At 40.8% G+C, this 15,019-nt stretch overlaps 1 long non-coding RNA gene across 2 annotated transcripts in view; it reads left to right on the top strand.

Moving 5' to 3' along the window:
* Positions 1 to 14,836, top strand: part of LOC135973482 (uncharacterized) — a 108,631-nt gene extending 93,795 nt beyond the window's left edge. For both annotated transcript variants that reach the window (XR_010590324.1, XR_010590325.1), the window contains 2 exons: positions 6,679 to 6,784; positions 14,501 to 14,836. This is a non-coding gene — a long non-coding RNA (uncharacterized LOC135973482). The remainder of the gene's footprint in view (positions 1 to 6,678; positions 6,785 to 14,500) is intronic.
* The last annotated feature ends 183 nt before the right edge of the window (positions 14,837 to 15,019 follow it).

The raw sequence follows: 15,019 nt of genomic DNA, 5'->3' as shown, positions 1-15,019 counted from the left end.
TGATGTAACATCATCACTCTGTGATGATATCTCCAAGTCTGAGTCAGATAAACGCAAACCTACAATGTTTGAACTTGGTACAATGGATTCAAGCAGCCTGGCTGAAACAAATTCATGTGGTTTCCCAACCGTATTACCTATCGCTGTGTTGTGTTTAGTGGTTTGCCTCAAAGAAATGGGTTACTAAAGTATTCCTGACATTCTTTTCTGTGATGCTAAGCAGGCTCATGTGACCTTTAAATGAGACAAGAAAGACCTACACCCAATTACTGACCATTATTACAAGCACACCTTTTATTCATTACTAAGGCTATGTTTTAGTCACGGGTATTTTTAGCAAAAGTCATGGACAGGCCACAGGCAATAAACAAAAATTCATGGCCCGTGACCTGCCCATGACTTGTACTATATACTCCTGACTAATTCTGCGGGGGGGGGCACGGCCCAAGGGCACCACGGGTGCTGGTGGGGGGGAAGTCTGGGGGCACAGGCCCGGGGGTGCGGTGGTTGCTGGTGGGGGGGCGGGCAGCGGCGCGCGGCCTGGGACACTCGCTGGTGCTGGGGGGGGGCAGTTGGTGAGGCTGGCAGGCTCCTTACCTGGCTCCGCGCCTCCCTGCAAGCGGTAATATTCCTCTCCCTCAGTTCCTAGGTGGAGGCATGGCCAGGCAGCTCTGCGTGCTGCCTCCGCCCTGATCACTGGTTCTGCAGCTCCCATTGGCCGGGAGCCACGGCCAATGAGAGCTGTGGGGGTGGTGCCTGCAGGCAGAGGCAGCGTGTAGAGCTGCCTGGCCACGCCTCTGCCTAGGAGTTGAGCGAGGGGGATGTTGCCGCTTCTGGGGCAGGGAGCCCCCCGAGGTAAGTGCCGCCGAGAGCCATCACTCCCTCCTGTGCCCCAACTCCTAGCCCTGAGCCCCCTCCTACACCCAAACTCCTGCTGCTGCTGAGGGGGTGGGCGTGGTGGCACGAGACTGCCTCAACAGTGGCCGGTGCAGCTGGCCGCTGCAGAAGTCCCGGAGGTCACAGAAAGTCACGGAATCCTTGACCTCCGTGACAGACTCGCAGACTTATTCATTACTAACAGCTATTTGGCAGCCTGCATTAAATATTCAAATACAGAAGTTCGGCTAAAGATCTCAGATCAATTCCTAATGGGGAAATGTCCAGATCACAAAATCATGACTGTAACAACCACCGACATGTTGGTAGTTTAAGCAGGGCCGCCCAGAGGATTCAGGGGGCCTGGGGTCTTCGGCGGCAGGAGACCCCCGCCACCGAATTGCCGCTGAAGACCCAGCACTTCGGCGGCGGGTCCCAGAGCGGAAGGACCCCCCGCCGCAGGTCTTCAGGGCACTTCGGCGGCGGGTCCTGGAGTGAAAGGACCCCCTGCTGCCGAACAGCCGCCGAAGACTCGGAGCGGAAGAAGCTCTGGGGGCCCGGGCACCGTGAGAGTTTTCCGGGGCCCCCGGAGCAAATGAAGGACCCCGCTCCAGCGGCCCTGAAAAACTCTCGTGGGGGCCCCTGCGGGACCCAGGGCCTGGGGCAAATTGCCCCAGTTGTCCCCCCCTCTGGGCAGCCTTGAGTTTAAGCAAAGAAGCCAAAGAATGGAACCAACCTGAAGACCCTCTCACTGGCCAGAGGTGAGCCACGTTGGTGTATGGGAAATGCATGTGTGATGGCCAGCGTCTTGTTTGACACATCACCAGAGCTAAAAGTGGGAGCTGCTACGTAGCTAAAGAGCCAAGGCTCTGTAGTTGGGGTCACTAACAACTCATATCCTCTGTGGATGGGCACTGAGAGGGACCTGCAACTCCCATTCACCAGTGGGTAACACTTGTAGTGGGATTATCTGTGCTATACCTGTTCCATTGACTTCTGGCACATTTCATTGGCACTAATTATTTACTTGTAGTAAAGGCAGTGAGGGGGGGAGTGCCTCTTTATAAAAATGTCTGAGAACTGATAAACTCATTGCCAGTTCAACACAATCTTATTCAATTGATTTTTAAATGCTGCTTGTGCAAAAAAGGTGTGAGCTTTTACAATATTATTAATTCCGTCTATGTAGGAGCTTTTTTATTTGCCTTCAAAGTGAGCGTACTACTTCACAACAAAATTTCATTATGTCCCAGTTGAGTTCTGTTTAATGGAATTAAATTTCACCCTTTCTAATTATCTTTTGGAACAGACAATCTTTACAGAATAATTAGTAATAGAAGTACACAATGGATCATTGTCTTTATTACTGCTCAGAAATTCTAGATGCTGTAGTAAATCTTAAGGAAAGATCTCATGAAATGTAAAATATCTTGCTCCCTTCTCCCTAAATTATGTAACATTCAACATAATTTAAGCACAATGGGCGGTAATTTCATTTCTGTAGATGACCGGCTTTAAGTTTCTTTTATGGAATAACTTCCCTGATCCCATTTTAATTAATTAAGACTATAGGTAGACAATCTCTTTGTCTTCAATTAATTTTCAAGATTTCTAAACTAAGGACTAATGTTCTTTTATTAAGAAGATAAAAACAACTGTGTATTCCCTTATCTAGCTTCCAGTTTCCCTTCAATAGTCATTCGTATTGTGGCATTGTTTTAAAATGCCTTATTCCAATTCAGTAAAATAAAGTTAATAACCACATTAAATGCAGGATTTAAAAACGTAGGTGTACCAACGCTAAATGAACACATGCAATCACAAATTTAAATAATTACTCCTTGTGCAGATTGGAGCTGCTTGAAATGGAGAACTTCTTCCACCACTTTCTAAAAGTTTTTTAGTTAGCTAAAACCTTTACTAAATCCCAAGATGCAGCTCCCTAATTAAAAATAGGGAGACATAGCTTCTACTGGATTGAAAATGAGTTTGTTAAAAAAAATTAAATGGGCCAATGCTCTCAACAGTCAGGGTGAAATTCAGCCTCTGTCACTTAAAATTTACTTGTAAAACGGAAGGGAGTGGCGGGGAGGGAGGGAAAGAAAATGTGGAAGAGAAATAGGTAGTGTCCTCCTTGGACTGCTAGTCTTTCTAGTTTAATTTGTTGAGAATTTAAAATTACAGTAATTGTCCTCAAATAACTGACATTATTTGACACTGCAACAACAGAGGAGTGGAAATGAGTGACAAACACACAAAAGACTTTTGTTATCTTTGTTTGTCTGCCTGAATAAATCTCAACAAGTAGTTCAAAGATTTAAATTTATAGCATACTTAATCGTCATTAGATGGCCAATCCTATTGACTTTAAATTGCATTTCACTGATATTCAATAGCTTTGGTATCCTCTTCTGAAACAGATTGGGTTTGACTCATCAACAATCTTTATAACCAGATTACAACCTCTAAAGTACACAGGAGAGATTATGCAGAATTAAAATGAATGTTATTTTTCTCTTATACTGTAGCTTTTCTGATTTTTTTTCTTTATCTTCCTGAAGTGATTTGTGTTTAATATTTTAATGAGACAGTGCTGTCCTTCATTGCAATCTGTAATGGTGGATTGTAACAAAAATAAATAAATTTATAATGTAAATAACTACGTAGGGCCAAATACCACTTGCTTCCATTGACTTTAGTTACTTCAATGGCCCCATTCATCTGAGTAATGCAAGTTTGATTTTGCTCTCAATAGGCAATGAAATGTTCCTGACCCTAATGAACTCAATGGGAAAAATCCTATTGACTTAAATGGGAGAAACCCTAAATGACTGACAAAAACTATGGTCTGATTCCACATTGGGATTCACAACCACATTGTCATGATGGGGAGTTTGGTGTGAATCCCCCGTGGCAGGCTCAGTGCGCTAGATAAATAAAATTACGCAAGAAAAGCTTATGTAGTAGTAGAGTCCATTACAGCGCATACCATAAAACAAAAGAAACAAAGATAGGCAACTCTTAACCCTTTTCTCTTATGAAAATCCAATTGGGTGGTAAGTTTAGATCAATATGTGAAATCTGTTAAAGCATTGCAAATACTAAACATTCACTACTGGGTATGATACATGTCATATCCACGTAGCTACCAAATGAATACAGGTCTGCTCTAGTTAAGCATGTGCTTAAGCGATTTGCAGAGTCAGGGCCTATGGGAAGTAGCAGATAAGTTAATAATAAAGGCAAGTTAAAAATTTAATTGAAAAAAACCATTGGGAGCCCACAGTGTTAAAGTTAAAACATCTGAAGTTCCTAAGAGCTCCCTGTGGCTAGGTTACACAGCACAGAGCCCCTATTTAGCAAACGATGTAGGGAAGTCCTTAATTCCCCCCCAATGAGCAAAGCAGGTGCTTAAGTCCCATTGGCCTCAGTACTTCACATGCGTAAATGCTTTTGCTGAACAGGGAGGTTTCCTGAATCGGGGCCAGAGAGAAGTGCTGATTATGGGCCTACATTGCATTTCCCGGGGAACTGTGCAGGATGAAGGCAGGGTCAAGATCCTGTCATAGAAAATGATTTGCCTCCATTAAAATAGCCTGTTCTTTATATTAAAACAATTATCCTTTTTCTGGCAAGGGGATACTCTGGCCTTTTTGTTACCCCTTATTATCTAAAAGGGCTTAAAACATTTCAGTTCACGTAGGGCCAGGTTCTGTCAGGCTGGCGCAGAAAATCACTGAAATCAGGAGCTATTGAAGGGGTTAAAGGGAATGCTCAGCATGCGGAAGTGTGGCAGAATCTGGCTCTTGGTAAATCTTCATTGGTTGTGCCATTGCATTACTTCCATATGGCCTGATTCTGAATCTTTTTACACCAATGCAAACAGGTATAGCTCCATTGAAGTCACTAGCATTCCACTAATATAAAAGTGAGATCAGAATCAGGCCCATAGTGAGCGAGCACAGACTTATTCTTTGGGGAGTTTCCCCCTGTTTATTCTTCTACTATCTCATTAACAAACTGACGGATGGATTTTTCCTCTCCCACTTGGCTTAACCATTCATTGCAGCCCTTTCATATCAATGGCTGCTTCTGATTGCTAGATTAATCAACAGAAATTGGGATCCTTTCCTTTTGCTGGGCAACAGAACCTCCCTCACTGATGCAGGTGAGAGTTTGTTTGTTTATTTTTTGTCTTGCTCGTAGACAGCTGCACCTCAGCATCTTGCTAGGCAGGTTTGGTGTAGTTCAGCACACGAACACGTGAACAAAAGCTGCGACAACTTACCTGCCGCATCGATCCAGTCTCATTGGAAGCAGTCCTCTTTTCAAGCTTCTGAGGACTTTTTCCAAATTTATAAAATCAAAATAAGGAAGGGCCATATAATCCGATACCTCTAGTCCCACGAGTCCCATAGAACCTTACTCAGGGAGTAGCCCCATGTAAGTCAATGGGACTACTTGTGGAGTCAGGTACAACTCAGAGTAAGTTTATCAGAATCTGGCCCTAAAAGAGAGAAAACACCATGCTTTACGGATAACTAACTTTGCCTGCTCTGCAGTACACACAGGTACTCGGTTCATCACCATAAGAACATAACAGTGGCCATACTGAGTTAGGCCAAAAGTCCATCTAGTCCAGTATCCTGTCTTCCGACATTGGCCGATGCCAGGTGCTTCAGAGGGAATGAACGGAACAGGTGGTAATCAAGTGATCCATCCCCTGTCACTCATTCCCAACTCCTGGCAAACAGAGGCTAGGGACAACAATAGCAGGAGAGAACCAGACTCCATTATTAATGTTAAATCCAACATGTGGGGACCGGATCTTCTAGTTTCTAGGATACTGAGAGATTTTGATGTGATACATTTATTCCTGAAGGGCCAAATTCTCCTTACTAATTAACTCCTATTGGCTTCAGTTTGAGTTGGATCAGTCCCTTATGCTTAATTGTTGTATCAGCTCATGGGAGGATTTCACTTTCACAGCACAACTGAAGCCCAGCTGGAGGTCAAGCAATCATTTCCTTGTGATGATGTAAATAAATAAGTAAAATGTAGCATTAGGGGTGAAAAAAATACGAATTGATCCTAGTAATTCCTGACTATCTAATTATTTAATCTTAGTCATACGCTAAGGACACGTTAGAGTGCCTGATGTCTTTGCCATGCTTTAAGAAAGGAAATAATAGTCAAGAACACTAGTGCCTTCTTTTGAATGTAGCTGTGTGCTATTAAGCCGATAGGATCAGTAAACTTCCTAAAGCCTGCAGGATGAATTGATGTTTTTCAAAGACTTGTTTAGGAAAACAAGGGAAGCAAATGTTCAAAGTCTTTTAAGCAAGGAAAAGAAAGAGAGAGAGAACTCTCAACAAGGGATTACTCCTTTGTTGATTCCATTCTGACAAGAAAAGAGAATGTGCTCTGATGATGTTTTTGCTTTTTCTTTAAACATTGGTTTGTGCTATTCCGTATGAGCATGGGGGAAGAAAATTTGTCATGTCAGTAGAATGCAACAAGCAACCGAGGATTTATAAACAGATCGGTTACGTAGTCAAGCTAGCCTACATCTTAAACACAGGCCTCCGTGCATGAGCAGTTGCTTGGAAATCAGTAGCAGAGAATCCTAGATGATCCTTCATTTGGCCAGTGGTGATAGAGAATAGCTCATCATGTTAGTTAGGCTGTTTGTTTTGTTTTGTTTTTAGTTTTGCTTAGCATAGTTAATTCCTGAACACAATAACTCCAGTTTTGAACTTTTGTATGGATGAATCTAAAAGGGTTTTATTTTTTAATAATTAGGTTTGAGGATCATGGATTCTGAACATTTCAGATAATTTTAATCAGAGAGATGATAATCCTCATTCAGATGAGCGGTTCTTCACTGAAGTAGTCTCATTGGCTTCAGGTGAGTGAGGGTATGTAGGATTGAGTCTGAAGATAAATACTGTATTTCTTGCTTAGAGCCCAGTCTTGCATTCCATGTGCACCCAAAATCCCACTGGATATCAACACAAATTTGACCTGATTAGAATTGCAGGATTTATCCCACAATATTAGGATTAGCACTAAAGAAATCAATTTGCATATCTCAGTAAATCAAGGATACCAAAAAATGCATCTTCCCGGAGCAGGATGCATAACACAAAAGTTGTGTGTGAATTTTCAATTTTTTAAAAATGAACTCCTTTTGACACCACCTTGGGTCCCTCTACATTGTGACTCTCCACAACTATCCTAGCAAATGAGCTTTCCCATCACAAATACTCCCCAAAAGTAAATGCTGAGCTTCAGTGCTTGAGTATTTGCTGAAAGGAGATTTTGAACATTTATTTAAGGGCCAACAATGTGCCCTGAACTATACAAGACACAAGAACAGGACAGACATTGCCTAGAAGAATTTAGCATAACTGTCAGAGACCGGGTGCAAGACTGGAAGTACCTTAGATTTCATAGGGTATGGAATTTCCTTTGTAACTAACCAAGAGCAATGTTAATTAGGAATTTCTCATTTTAGAGAGATGTCGTTTGAGTTTTGGGCTGTTGGTTAGTTATCTAAATCACCCAATCATGCAACAGAAATAGTTCAAGGGCCCAATCCAACAATGTGCCAAGCCACTGAACTTCCACTAACGTCAGTTGAGATCACTTAGCACAATCACACCCCAAATGAAAATATAGCTCATAGGTCTGATCCAACTCCCATTGTTTTCAATGGGAGATGGACCAGGCCTATATGAGCAGCATTTAGGTTTGTGGCAAGCATGTAATTTTTAACTGAGGGCCTGATTCTCTGTTGCCCTCCATCTTGAGTACCATTTACCCCAGTACAAAGTGGGTGTAGATCTGTGCCATTCTGAGCTGGTAGCATTTTATATCCACTTTGTACAGGGGTGTACCAGGAGCAAAACCATAGAGATTGAACCAGTGCAAGGAAATTTTCATATGTGGGTTGTTTAAGAGAAGGATTTTTGTAACAATTTTAGATAAAAGCATATATCCTACTTATGTCAACAGAATAGAAAAATATATGTGTTTACTCTTTCCCTTGAAGAAATCTTTTCCTGGTAAAGAAAGTTCACAGGGATAATTAAACCTTAAAAGAAAGCACTTATGTGTACAGTATATTTTCCTTTACCCTATGCAGCCAAAAGGGGATTGGCACAAAGAGGTAATTGTCTTCGTTAAAGTTGAAAACATATGATAGAACAGTTAAATTGATCAGATTTAGGGTTAGATGTTGTCATACTTTTTCCAAATGAGTGGTACTTTACTCTCTGAGTAGCCCTTTGCCATGAATGGGGTTACTCAACAGAAATAAAGGTCAGTATTTGGAAATAAGAAAGGCTTGTGTTTATACGTCAATGATCTTCTATGTGCACACCCCAAACTCGGGATAAAAATACCTTTCTTTTGTTTGGGAGGGAGGATCTACAAATGTATAATTGCATTCAAACCTGAGAGCGTATTTGGCTGTGAAACTCTGCGAAGAGCCCACTATGCCACCTCTCTGTCTAAAATAACATAAACTGAAGCTGTTTCAAAATGAATAATGACATGTCAGTCTAATTGTTTTGACTAACTGGGCATCCTCTGAACTTGCTGGATCATGAATACAGTGGCTACATTAGGTTTCATGCTACTGCCCTCTGAACGAGGTACTCACATCTAACTTTTGCTTTTATACCACTCTACTTTGCTCATACTGTGTTACACTTTTGCTGCTCAGTGTTTGTCAACATCATACTTCAAGATGCCGTATAAATACAGAGTGTAATCCCAATCAATGCCTAACGTTTAAAGAGCACTACTTTGTATGGGACATCCTGCTGTTAGTTTGAATATCAAGTATCCCATTTACATTTTGGTGGATAGTTCGGAAATTTGATGTTTGCCAAATATGAAGTGTTGAAGAACACTTCATGTGCTGGATTAGTTCACTGTTGTGATCTCCCTCTAATAAAATTTTGCATACACAGATTTACATGACACTTACACTGGCCTGGGCGCTACAGTTCAAACATGCAGCTAAAAGAATCATTGGGTTCTTTTTATTGTCTTGATCAGATTGGCAAAGATAGCTTTCTGAAAAGAGCAATGAAAGAAAATGTTTGCCTCCAGCTGTTAAAAGAAATTATTCATAAATCAGTGGAAGCCAATAGACTGGAAAACACTTTGCCTGATTATACATGTGTTAAACTGTCTTGTAATAGTTAATAGAAATGATTTTGAAGCATTCCCACAGCTTATAGTACACATACAAACTTGATTCGCCATCTGCAATAATAAAAAATAGCTCCTTAAGAAGCCATCAGTAGAACATTACCCTTCCCTTTCAGTATCCTGTGTGGATTTCAGTAGAAGAGTGGAGTGTTCTGTATAGAGTACGTGCAATTTGTAGAAACCCAATTCACATCCAGTTTACTCTGCAAATATCTCCTAGCTTGTAAGCTTTGGTAACACAACACAGAACACATCGCTGACTTGAAACACTTCCCCCCCCCCCAATAAAACATAATAAACAGAGTCGATAGTACTGAGATTTGGTGCAAAATAAGAAGCTTTAATTAATTTTAAATGGTGCTTTTCAGAGTGTCAAAAGCTCAGCCCACTGAAGTGGAAAAGGGGGTTAGAGTGGCTAGAGCCCGGCAACACAACTAATCTGGGCACTCCTGAGCAAGCTCATTTCAAATGCTTACATCAGTGCATCGGCATTTTGAGGTAGAGCTGCATGGGTACAACAGAGGAAACGCTCAGCATTGTAGCTAGGTCAGCTAGTGTGGGCCTCTGCTTCTCTGGCTATAGTTGAGACTTGCTTAATTTAGAACTAGACCGGACAAATTTGGTTTATATTTGGTACAAGCGTTCCAGTATGGAAGCCATGTAAATACCTAGATACATCACCTACTATAGTACGAGTCATGGGCTGGACTTTCAATTGATGTAAATCAGTGTCGCTCCATTGCAGTCCTTGGAACAAATTTGATTTACAGCAACTGAAGATCTGGCCCAGTAATGTTTAGGTACCTTTTTAAAATCAATTCTTAATTTTTGAAATGATAGGAGTGTACAAAATGAAATTACAGTCTGATGGGAGTTCAATGCTATTTTTTAAATAAAAGACAAACAAGCTTGGTTTTTGAAAGCCGACTTGTGCAACCCCATTATTCCTAATGAGGAATGAGTCATTCTGAAATACTTGGCTGAGACATGGTGGTGATAAAAGCAGATCCCATCAAATAGCCTTTCAATCATTTTGAAGGTGTTTTTATTCAAAAATGTTCATCATAATTTTAACAGTGACAAATACACAGTAGGCAACTCAATGTTACTTCTCTTAAAGTCAATGGCAGAACTCCCATTGGCTTCAACTGGAGCAAACCCCGGCTCACATAATGAATCCATACTTCACACACACAAGACGACAGGTGATATACATGTATATATCTCACATGAGCCTTTGGCATGTAGATCTTGATCCAGCAAGGGAGACAGCGCAAAGCACTTGAGCATGTAGTAGGCAGCAGTGGGTGTACTCATATGCTTAGTTAAGCGTGTGCTTAAGCCCTTTGCTGGATCAGTGCTCTGCCCCTTGCAGCATCAAGCTCTTAATCTGTACATGTGCTCAGAATATCTGTGACGCTGCTTCATTTTTCTTTGCAGTTCAGGACTTTGTGACGATGAGGTTTGTCTCCCTAGGGAGTTTAGAGAGGTAGCCTCTATAGGTGATCCACATCAGTCCAAAGCTGCTTATTGCCCTCAATACAGAAAGCTTTCCTCAGAGCTGTTCCTTGTATACAATTTAGTGAGGTATTTGCTGATCTTGGGATTTCCACAAGAGGGCAATTCATCTGCAGTTATGAGGAGAATTAAAGAGGCTAGGACTTTTCAGCTTTGAAAAGAGGAGACTAAGGGGGGATATGATAGAGGTCTATAAAATCATGAGTGATGTGGAGAAAGTAAATAAGGAAAAGTTATTTACTTGTTCCTATAATATAAGAACTAGGGGCCACCAAATGAAATTAATGAGCAGCAGGTTTAAAACAAATAAAAGGAAGTTCTTCTTCACACAGCGCACAGTCAACTTGTGGAACTCCTTGCCTGAGGAGGTTGTGATGGTTAGGACTATAACAGGGTTTAAAAGAGAACTGGATAAATTCATGGAGGTTAAATCCATTAATGGCTATTAGCCAGGATGGGTAAGGAATGGTGTCCCTAGCCTCTGTTTGTCAGAGGGTGGAGATGGATGACAGGAGAGAGGTCACTTGATCATTACCTGTTAGGTTCACTCCCTCTGGGGCACCTGGCATTGGCCACTGTCAGTATACAGGATACTGGGCTAGATTGACCTTTGGTCCTGTTCATTTGCTTTCCAATTAAATTGTTTCCTATGCACTAGATTTAGCAATTCAGCTTAGAGATCTTTTTGTGGGCTTTGAGAGAGGCCAAATATTTGGGGAAATGAATTTTGCTGGCTCTAGAAAGGGTAAAATCCCCTGCCCAATATGCGATTCAGTCTTTCATTTATTCCCCCTCTGCCCCATCTCTTGAAAAAAATCACATCTTTGTCTCTCTTGTAAAACACTTCTGTTAGGAAATCTGATTTCTATGTGGCTTTCAAATGTTATTTTGTGGTTTTTTAATAACTCATTTAGGTTCACTTGAAACAATGGATCATCATTTTGTGATGACACTTTGGGGTTAATCCTGAACAACTCAGTCAGGTAAAATTCCCATTGACTTCAGTGGGAGTTTTTGTATGACTAAGGAGATCAAGACTGGGCTGTGTGTCAAATACTTTCATTCTGTATTCTAGAGCCATGCTGCACAAAAATAGATCATTCTTGTGGTCCCCTCTGAGTGCCGATGCTGTGAATGCATAACAGGAATTGTACACAAAACCTGGCTGAAGGAAGACTTTCCTGGTTATCCACAGTATGAAATGTGTATTATTCTCAGCACTTATTCACTTAATATATCAAGTGAGCGGCCATTAGAATGTGCAGCAGGATATGGAAGCCTATTACTGTCATAAAGACATGTTTAAACCATAACATGTCCGTGGACCTATTTGGGTCAACTTCTGTTGGTGACACAAATCACCTCTCTCCCTCTTTTTTTTTTTTAATCCAGCCTCAGATAATACAACCAATCTGATTTAAATGCATGAAAGCAAGGAATTGCCGTGTGTGTGTGTGTGTGTGTGTGTGTGTGTGTGTTTGTGTAATTTTTCCCTTCCCATGGTTTGTCCTTGACTGGGGAAGAGTTGGCTAACCCTGCACTTTACATCCTAGGTGTCTTTTAATGAATGATGGAATGATGAGAGAAAAGGTGGTCTTTTGGTTAAGGCACAGGTTAAGGCGTCATCGTCTCTCTGTGCCTCAATATTTCCATCTGTAAAATGGGTGCTAGTGAGACTTTATTCATGTTTTCAGAGCACTTTCAGATCCTTGGTTGCATGGTGCTGTGTAAGTTTTATTGATATTTTATTATGGGATCACTTCAAAGGATCTGCTCAGATATGCTTCCAGCATTTTTGGAGGCTTATCAAAAACATTCCACACTTATCCAAACTTTTTTCCTTCTCAAAGTTAGAAGAAAAAGGCTTTTCCCTTGAGGTTTCCAGTACAGTGTTGTGTTTTGTGTGTGTGTTTGTTTTGGGCTGTGTCAGAGTTTTTTCCCAACATTTTAGCTTCTTGCAGAGTTCTGATATTTCCATCTCTGACCCTGAAAAGTGCAGAGGTGAAAATGGAGAGGGGGGAATTAAGTAGCATTTTTTGATCTCCAGGATTGGCTTCAGTTTAAATGTCATGTTGAGATTTGAGTTACTACTTATTTTATCCAAAGTATCACCAGAGGCAGTTCTGCTTTTGGACAGCCAGTGCGCTGCTCCACTCAGATAATTGTGGTAAAATTACCTCACTTTGGTTGAATTATCTTCATTTCAATTCTATGCACTCATAGATCTCAATTTAGCAGCACTTCTAGCTGAAGGATTTATGCATGGGCAGCTACTTCAACCTCCCGCAGTGTGTTCCAAACATTCCAGCAGAGGGCTCCAAAGCAGAAGCAGTTGCTTGTCAGACAATGTGCCAACCATTCTGTGAGCTCTTTGGTTGCAGCAGAGAGAGGATTGGGGGAAAGTGTCCTTCATTGCTGAGCACCTAGGACTTGATCAAAACCCCATTAAAGTCCATGGGAAAAACTTCACATAGTATTGGCATAGGTCCTTAAGGAGGAGTACAATATCTCACCTAGAATTTTAACCTGGAGTGCCATCGGAGTGTTAAGGAGTAAGAAATGTTTCAGACTTTATAGTTGATTTGCTTGCATAACACAGTGCCCCTGGATGGATTTGTCAGCTGCAGGGATTTAGCCTGAGAACATCTGGATCTAAAAGTATGAACCTCTTTACTGCCTGAACTAAAAGACTAGGTCCATTAGCTTGTGGCTGTAGTAGACTCAGTAATCTCTGTGTTCCAGCCACTAGAGGGTGACAGAGAGCCATACTGGATTACACTTGTTTTAGTGGATTTGAATTACACATTTGAATGTAAGTTTTTGTGCTCCAGTGTAAAGGAAGTTTTAGTGATAGGTAAATTATCTTGCGTAAAATGTGAAAGAACAAAGAGCTGGGACAAGAAAAGAGAGTCAGAAAAATTAATGTTCACATTAATGTTCATGTTCACATCTCCAGGTGCCTGATATGTGAATACATGCAATAATTATAATAGAAGTTTAAAATATCCACAAACCAGTGAAAATTAAATGTAACATGTAAATGTCATTAGCTGCATCTGCAAATGGAGAATTTTGTGATTGTATGCAGCTTCTAAAAATCAATTTAGTGATTAGATATTTCACAACAAATGCAAGGGATACATGTCTAATTGGGAGGGCGAGTGGGGTGTTGAGAAAGGTGGATTGTGAGTCAGAATTTACAGGTTCTATTCTTGGTTCTGTTTCTGATTCCTTATTGCTCTGATCCTAAATGAATGGGCGTTGGACGAGGCATGATGTCACTTAAGTCACTCACAGGGTTACCATCAACTTACAAATTACACTTATGTCAGAATTTTTTTAACCTACTATGGTTACAAGAACACCAAAGATTACTATTATAAGTGAAAGATATTAAAAAAGAGAAATATTTTGCATATTTCCAGTTCCCTTACTTTTTGCTTTTTGACAGCACTTTGTGTATAGTCAGTTTTGCTGTTCCTCTCTAGACACAGTCTGTTTCCCCTCATTTGTGTGGATCTCTCAAATGGCAGGGAAGAGAGAAAATAATTGTTTTTAAAAACTGGTTGTAAAACCACAAGACATGTCAGAGGACACTCATGGATAGCTGTGTTTGACACTACTTTTCACTCCTTTAACAAACACAAACCAAAAAAACCCCAACCCTGAATGGATTTGAAGTTGTAACTTCTCTGAGTTCAGTTTTGCCCTTCTGTCAAAACAAGATTCCTACCTCTTAGAGATGTTAAGCCTTTTTTTTTTCTTTTTGGACAGATGAAAGGCTTTATAGACAATAAATGAAAAATAATTATTACATACTTCCTGCCTGCCTATGAAGCCCTGATTGCGCAAGTTTACTGATTTCTTTTTTTTTTTTTTTTAGCTCTGTGCGGTGTTGAAGAGATGAAAGCTGTGAGCCAACTCTAGGGCGATCCTGTTTCCATAGTGCACTAAACCCCCCCACCCCCACCCGAAAAAATACAGTTCTGTATGTTTACCTTGCTTTATTGCGAACACCTACAGTAGGGGAAGTTTACCATGGCACTCATCCCATTTTTGCAGGTGGCACTTTTTTTTGCATTTCTATTTAGACTCAACAATATGGAGTCAATTCTCAAAGGGCACACTGTTCTTGGTGCAGGTACAGTGCAGTGCTACTAAACATTAGAATAAGTGAATCAATAGAATGTATAAATAGATATCTTTTTTACCCATCTGCACAGCTACAATGTGTTTAATGTATTAATTAAAACTTTCAGCAAAAAGAAAAATGAAGCTTGAACACTAATCTGGAAACATTCTTTTTTAATATGTCAGAAGTGTACTGTACGAAAACATCTTCCTTAACAACTTAATAAGTAAGTAAGAAAGAAACATTGAAGTAGGTAGTGGATCTTCAGTG

The sequence above is a fragment of the Chrysemys picta genome, chromosome 9, assembly GCF_011386835.1.
Source record: "Chrysemys picta bellii isolate R12L10 chromosome 9, ASM1138683v2, whole genome shotgun sequence".
In the NCBI taxonomy this organism is placed as follows: Eukaryota; Metazoa; Chordata; order Testudines; family Emydidae; genus Chrysemys; species Chrysemys picta.
The sequence above is the reverse complement of the archived record's forward strand: the minus strand, read 5'-3'. Positions and strand labels throughout refer to the sequence as shown.